This window comes from Rhinopithecus roxellana, chromosome 14 (genome assembly GCF_007565055.1).
Source record: "Rhinopithecus roxellana isolate Shanxi Qingling chromosome 14, ASM756505v1, whole genome shotgun sequence".
In the NCBI taxonomy this organism is placed as follows: domain Eukaryota; kingdom Metazoa; phylum Chordata; class Mammalia; order Primates; family Cercopithecidae; genus Rhinopithecus; species Rhinopithecus roxellana.
Window position 1 is genome coordinate 104,568,945 of NC_044562.1, and position 8,505 is coordinate 104,577,449.

Sequence of the window (8,505 nt, forward strand, 5' to 3'; positions counted from 1 at the left end):
GTGAGAGAAATTCATGAAGAACATTAGCCATTTGTACCATTCTCCTAGCCAGCCAGAGACCAGTGTGGACACAGCATCTTTTGCTCTAAGACTTACCCATCTGGCAGAGTGTTCCAGCTCACTAAGGGCCTTTCTCAGAGGCAAACCTTGGGACAGACAGAAGACATTGACTGTTGTTGTTGTTATTTTTCTTTTGGCAAATCAAATTTTGCCTACTGACTGTTGTTTTAAAGACTGAGGACTCAGGACTCAGTGACTTTGAAATCATGGAGAGCAGGAGCCTGGAATTTTTTTTTTTTTTTTTTTTTTTTTGAGACGGAGTCTTGCTCTGCTTCTCAGGCTGGAGTGTGATAGTGCAATCTTGGCTCACTGCAACCTCCACCCCCAGGTTCATATGATTCTCCTGCCTCAGCCTCCTGAGCAGCCAGGATTATAGGTGCATGCACCCCACACCCAGCTAATTTTTGTATTTTTAGTAGAGACGGGGTTTCACCATGTTGGCCAGGCTGGTCTTGAACTCCTAACCTCGTGATCCGCCCACTTCAGCCTCCCAAAGTGCTGGGATCACAGGCATGAGACACCGCACCCGGCTGAGTCTGGCATTCTTGGCCTGAGGGAGTGACAGTGTGATTGAGAGTGAGCCATTTGTCTGCTCTAGGCCTTAGTATATTATCTATAACAAAGCAGGACTCTTCAAGCTCTACAAATGTCAAGAGCCAAAGTCAATGTCTTAAGCACTACCTGTCCAGATTACCACACACCTCACCAAGTGAGCCTTGGTAGGAAGCCGAGGTGGCCAAGTGGGCCAAATGGAACCGCTGGGAAGATTTGGTAGGCCCTTTACAATGCTTGTTGGAAGTATTGCATCACAAATCTTTGAAAATCAGAAGACATCATATAAGAAACTGGATTTCTTGGCCAGGCGCAGTGGCTCACGCCTGTAATTCCAGCACTTTGGGAGGCGGAGGTGGGCAGATCACGAGGTCAGGAGATTGAGACCATCCTGGCTAACACAGTGAAACCCCGTCTCTAGTAAAAATACAAAAAATTAGCCGGGCGTAGGTGGCAGGTGCCTGTAGTCCCAGCTACTCGGGAGGCTGAGGCAGGAGAATGGCGTGAACCCGGGAGGCGGAGCTTGCAGTGAGCTGAGATCCGGCCACTGCACTCCAGCCTGGGTGACAGAGCAAGACTCTGTCTCAAAACAAAGCAAAACAAAACGAAACAAAAAAGAAACCAGATTTCTGGCTGCCCCTAAAAAATCAAAAGATCTGGCCACATTGGGCCCAAATTCTGATATGGCAACAGTTAGCTGGAGTTTGGTGGTGGCTATTCCCTTTGAATGAGGCATGTGTTCTTCAGTTTGCCACAGTCTCCACCACTCCCTATTGTAGGCTGCACCTAGCCTACTTTACAGTATCCTCCTGACTCCTGTAGACATTTGAAATTCCGATCCTTGCCTTAATATCTCTTCCATACCCCGGTGTATTAACCTCCACTTTCGGTACCTTTTCTAAAAGCAGACTTTCTGCAGACAGAGATATTAACATCTTGGCATGAAGCAGGTGAGCAGAACACTATTCGCCAGGTAGGAGGATCTTGGAGTCCTGGTGAGGAAGGAGGAGGGCCAAGAGACCAGGGAATACCTTTAGAAGGGCAAAGGATAACATAAAGTAGCTCTGTCCAATAGAAATATAATACAAGCCACAAATGCAAGCTACATATGCAATTGAACATTTTCTAGTAGCCACATTATGAGGAAGTAAAAAGAAACAGGTGAAATATTTAACTGAACATACCAAAATATTTTCATTTCATTATGTAATTGATTTTCAAAATTATCAGTGAGATATTTTATATATTTTTACATGAAATCTCTAAAGTTCAATGAGTATTCTATACTTGCAGCACATCTCCATTTGGACTAGCCACATTTCAGGCGCTCATAGCCACATGTTGGTAGTTGCTACCATATCAGACACACGGAGGCAGAAAATTAAGAGATTGTTGACCAGCATACTAGTTTTGCCTAGAGCCCTCACTAGCTACCTATGAGATTCAGAAACGAACCACATTTATTGAGTGCTCACTACGAATTGTATGTAACAAATATATAATTTATTTCATTTTAGTTTGCATGTCTCACCACAAAAGACAGCTAGAGCAGAGGGTAAATGCCATCGAAATAGGCCTGATAGACTGCCCGACTCTGTCTGCTGCTGTAGCATGGCTGTGGTATTTCTTAGCCTCAGTTTTGTTATCTCCAAAACTGGTAATAATTGCATCTACCCTAAGAGGTTATCATGAAGTTCATTAAAATGCTTTATAAACTGTAAATAACTATATAGGTTTAATAAAAATAAAAATATCTTTATTTTTCTGAATTGCCAAGTTTTGTGCTAGGCACTTTGCACATGTTATCTGTCTTCATCTTTATAATACCTTTATCAAATCGTATTATTATCCAGGCTTTAAAGGAGAAGAAACTGAGCCTTATAGAAATTCAGCATCTTGTACAAAGTCAACAGGTAGTGAGTGGCAGAGCCGATCACAGCTTTGAAAATAGGGTATTTGATATTCACGGCACCACTCTAGTTAGAGAGAGATGGAGAAAGAGAGAATATAAATCTTACACTTCACTTTCTGAGACATTTGAGTAAGTGTTTTAAAGATGAAGAAACTGGGAGCCGGGAGCAGTGGCTCACACCTGTAATCCCAGCACTTAAGGAGGCCCAGGCAGGCAGATCGTTTGAGGTCAGGAGTTAGAGACCAGCCTGGTCAACATGGTAAAACCCTGTCTCTACTAAAAAAATACAAAAAAATTAGCCAGGCATGGTGACATGAACCTATAATCCCAGCTACTCAAGATGCTGAGGTAGGAGAATTGCATGAACCCGGGAGGTGGAAGTTGCAGTGAGCTGAGATCACACCACTGTACTCCAGTCTGGGCAACTGAGCAAGACTGCATTGCAAAAATAAATAAATAAATAGTGAAAAAGAGAAAAGAAACTGGAGCTTTATAATTATATCTAGGATCACACACGTGGCAAATTAACGGCCCGGGCAAATTAAGAATTGGACAATCTCTAGGGTTCTCATTCTGGATTTAAATCCACTGAACCACTGAGCTGAAGAAATCTCTTGATTATTGAGATTATTTTTTAATCCCCCCAAAGAAGAGTTAATCCCTCTGAAATCAAACCTCTTCAGTGGAGGAAATTAATGTATAGGACTGGCAGGTAAATACATTACCATTTTGTGACTCTGCCTCTCCTTTGCTCAAATAACTACAATCTGTATGAGTCCATCTTAATTCTTCTTCCTACTTCCTGAGGAGTGAGTTACTGCTTCTTTAATGAGTTAATTTTTCATCAATTTTTCTAGCTCCAGCCTGACTCATGCAAATAGATAAGAAAGATTATTTGTGACTAAGCTCCTCCACAATTGCATATAGACACAGTATCAGCCAAGGCATTATTGTCTCAGAAAAGATGTTATTTCTATCCCAGCAAATGACACTATTTGTGTTAGTCTACTTTTTTTTTAACAATGTCCCCACAAAACCTTCACACCAAGTGGGTCCCTTTTGCTGTGTGCATGCTTGAATCCTTCCCAGGTGGTACCTTTGTGTGTGCCATTCCTCCCGCCTGAAGAAACTTGTCCTTTAGTCTCTCCCAGCCACATCTTGCCTGTCCTTCAAGGACCATTTAGCTGAGGTCAGGGACCTGACTATTTCAGTCAGGAAACAGTCTTTGACCTTCAAGCACATATTGGCCATACCTCTCATTTGAAATCATCTCACATTTCACTTTGTGCTGCCATTGAACTAGTTCATCTGTGTTTTCTACTCAACTAGATAAAGGTTCCTTGAAGATAAGACCTTTATATCAACAGTGTTTTACATGTCAGCAGTACTTAAAATATTTTATTGATAAAATGTATGAATACTTATTCCGTATAATAGGGCTGGATATAAAATAGGTGTGTAATATCTGTTGATTTAAATAAATTTTAGATTTTGAAAATCATATAGAGTAATTCTCCTAGGGTAATAAAACTCTATCATGATTTCAAGTTTCTTGGTTGTCTTATTCTCCTTTCCTCTGTCACATCTCTATAGACTATGAATGTGAGTCACTAAATCTTGCTGGATTTCAAGTTTTCACCTCTGTTTAAGAGTACTTTGATAATGCAGTTCCCCATTTATATTATGCATTATTAATATACTTAAGCAAAAAGCTGGATTATCCTGCAAAGTAGGTAATCAGAGTCATATGAAAAGCAACAAAATTCATAAAGATATTGAAAAATTTTGCTCCCGGTGAAATTGAAAAACTAATTGAAAACTATGACTCAGCTGTCTGCATTTTTTCCTGATTTAACAAAGCAGCACAAAATGTACAGTGGCCATGGATAAACTCTTAATGCCCTTCAAGGTAATGAGTAACTACGTGTGACTAAGACGGAATTAGGAGAAAGTCTCAGACATTGAAAAAACACAGTTCCCATGTCTGGTTAGTTCTGGATACTCCCAGTTCTGGGAAAGATTATCATATCATACGCTTGAGTGACATCGGCATTCTAATTTGTCAATGAGAACCTGGGAGGAACAGTTACTGTCTTTAATTTAAAAGTAACTACAGTGATAAAATTCAGGGATCTGTAAATTCTTTGCGCTCCCAGAGGGTCTTTCTCTCGTACATTCACCCTTTCTCAGGTCTTTTCATATTTTCATCAAGTTCTGTTTGTGAAGTCAGCAAATACCAGGACAGTGAATGTTGGCAAAGCAGAACATTCCTTTGGGGTCTGGGTTTTCAGGTCCTTAAAGAATAGATTGGGCAGGTAGTTTTCATGAGAATAGTGCTCAGGCTTACCCTTAAGTAAAACAAATTAAATTCCAAGGTGAAGACTGTTATCAGAAATCCCCAAGCCCAGTCCAGCTCCTGAACTCTCCGTACTGCTGCCATGGATATTTCAGACAGTAAACAGAACTTTTGGCCACTTTAATTCACTATACCTGCCTTGGGCTATTTTAAAGTTATTTGACTTTCTAGCCTGAGGAACTGGCTATGGTTTGCTTTCAAAAGTTGCTTTTTAAGTATCTGAAACCAACTGATTGCTCTAGCAGGTTCTCTCCAATCTTCCTGCAGTACCCACACATGTCAGAGAGAAAAAGAGAGGTGCTAGTGCCCCTTCCCCCTCCTGCAGGATAAGCCACTCTCCTAACACTTTGATCACCACCCTGATGCAGGCCACCTGCATCCCAATCTAGTAAGAGGCTTCTGGTTTCCATAGTTATCACCCAGGAAACTTGGAGCCCCCTCTTCCCTTGCTTTCCACGTCCAACCAATCAACAAGTCCAGTCAGCTCTACCTCCAAAGACCCCAAATCTGTCTATGCTCTCCAAGCTGGATCTGGTCACCTTGGCCCCATCACCATCCTACCAGATTAGACTCCTGCCTGGTCTTCCAGGCCTCTCTTGAGCCACTTCAACCCTTTCCTCCCACAGCAGCCTAAGTTCTCTTTTTTGAACATAAACCAGACTATGTTACTCCCCTGTTTCAAACTCTAATTGCTTCCCATTATTTAAAAGGCAGAAAAACAAAGCCTCCCCCTTTCCTGGACTCCATCATCACAGCTCACCAAGCTCACCCCCGCTCTTTGCCCAAGCTACTCTTCTGCCTAGAGTCCTCTTTCCTCTGACCTTGCCTGGATGACTCCTCCTGCAATCTGATCTCGACTTGTCACTGCCTCAGGGAGGCCTGACCTGGTTTCCTGCTCTAACAGAACCACATAGTCATCCTCCATCACATTACTCTGAGTCAGTTCTCTGAAGAGCATTTGTCACAGTCTGATATTTTCTTATTTATTGTTTTTAACTAGTTTATTTAGCATTCATCTTTCCCCATTAGGATCTCTTTCTTTTTCATCCCTATATCTTCCATGTCTAGAATAGAAACTGTCACATAATAGATGCTCAATAAATATTTTAACGGATTACTAGAAAAATAATAAATGTCATGGCCTCTAGTCATTCAGTATTGGTATCTCTTGAGCATTGATGCATGCAAGGTTTTAACCTTACACAACACTGACATGGCCATTTGCAATTTAGGTATAACTTTCACCACATTATCTCATTTTATCCTTTTAGGAAACAGGGTGGTGAAATTAAGGAAGGGAATTAAGGACCTTGCTGTCAAGAAGCTGTAAGCTGCTTTCTGTCTAAAGCCTGAAAAAGGAATATGCATGTTAGAAGCTCAGTGCTTTTCTTGCAACAAGGCCACTTGAGACTAGAAGCCATCCACAGTCTCCAAGTATTTATTTGCACAGTTGATCTGCATCCTCTTGATTTTTAGCTGGAGCAGCAAGGTGGAGTTTAATGAACAGTGGGTGGGCACTTAGGGAGAATTGGGGAGTTGCAGGATGAAGAAGGGAGGCCCTGTAGGGTGTGAGCCCCTAAGGAGAGCAAAGTCAGAGCCAGAAACTGAGGAGCTATCAGCACAGAAAATTTTAGATCCTCAGGTGCGAGCAGAGCAGCTTTGGGACTCAAACTATAAAAAAAAATTGCACAGGGTGGGGTGAGGGTGTTTTCCCCAGTTGTGCGAGGAATGCGGCAGGACCACAGCACAAGAAGGAATGCAGGGAACACAGAACTCTGTGGTGCTTTGCAGGTGGGGCAGAGGCCAAGGGCTAGTTTCGTGACCCTGGAAGACAAGTCCTGAAAGAGAGAAGCATCACAGGAAAGATTTTCATGAGAGATGTCGCAGTGCTTTCTTTTGAGCTGTGCCACAGTCGCAGCCCACCGAACACATCCTTGAGGTCCCCAGGGAGTTATGCATGGCTTAGGCACCTGAAAGCTCAAGGCTGCCCCAGCCAGCAGCTCAGCCACCTGCGCCAGGTGGGCTGAGCCAGAGACTTGGCCCTGAGCAGGGGAATTGAGACACACAACACCGACAGAGGGGCAGTTTCAAATGGTTGATAAGCCATGAACATCCAAGAGCTACAAACTTTTTCTCTGCCTACTTGGTACATTCTATGGACTCCCCCCAAAGAAGCAGACAAACTTTGAGAAAGGAGAGGTGTGAAGGACAAGAGTCACACAGGTGGAGCAAGTAACTAGCTAACTCTCAGTGAAAGTGGTACCTGATTTGCTCCCGCAGGCTGGTGAGTCCTGGGGACATTTGGTTACATACCTGCCAAGGAGGTTTGGAAAACAGGTTCAGACCCACCCAGTTGGGAGGCAATTAGGAATCAATGCCAAGAGGGAGCCAAAGGCAACAGTGAGCAGAACAATAGCCCTGTTGTGGAACCCAGCCCTCCACAGGCTACCAAATGCAGCTCCAAGCCCACTGGCCGCTGGGTGTCTGCACTCAGATAGGCATAATTAACGAATAGGAGCTTGTTGTAATCACTTCTGCCCTAGGGCTGCACTCTGCAAAAGTTTACAGAATATGGAAAAGAGTTTCCTTCATTGCAATGACACTGTAAATTCCCACAGAAAAGAGCCCCAAGTTGTCAAAAGATCTGTGGCAAAAGGGTTTCATTGAGATTGGATCCACTAAGTTATCTATTTAGGAGTTAAATGTAGACATATGTAACTTGTCTTTCATGTTGCCAGCAAAGAAATTTAAGATTTGTTTATCAGAAGGCATAGAGTTTAGTCTCTCTCTTCTTATATCCTGAACAACCTAGCTGGGATCTTGCACACAGTAGGCACTCAGTATCTGTTGCCTGAAAGAATCAAATTCCAAAAAGAAATCAGCTTTCTTTCTGACTCAGGAGCTCATCTCTAGAGGCAAAACCATGGAGCTTGGTGTGAAAGATATACATTCCTAATGACACAGAGAGAATCAGGTTCCTTTCACAGTAACCCTCCCTGGAAAAATAAAACAATTCTACTGAAATAAGAGTTGAATCAAAGTAAAATAAGAAGATAATGAAACAATTCTGTCTTTTGGCATGGTCTAGTTGCTCACACTCTGGAAAAGATTCAACATTTGGTTTATTGGAAACCTCTGTGTGTGATGTGTATATATGGTTTGTGGGGTGTGTGCACAAGTGTGTTTGTGTGCTGTGTCACCAGAATGGCAGAAAGCATGAGTCTATGACCATTGAGCCCTGAGAATGCCATTGCTAAGCAATTGGAATAAAAGTTCATCAGTGGGCAGGATGAAGACTTAAAAGCTAATTTGAGAGCAAGCAATAGGCTATTAGCCATCGTGGAGTAGCCCAGGAATCTCTGAATAGGCCTAAAAGAGAGCCCTAGGTTAGTGTTGGAGGAGGGGAGTGGGAGGGTGGGTCTTTGTGATAAAAGATGATGACAGTGTTCACTGGGTTGGCAGATGTATGCTGTAATGAAATGAGGGGCTCAAACCTGCATCTCGTTTACCTTTCCACAGACAGCCCTCCCTGGGCCTGCTCAACAGACTAGCTGGGCACACTAGTCCACGAGAATCCAGGCAGTATCCCCACCAGCTCTGGGAAGTGTGCTTATCTCAAAGCTTG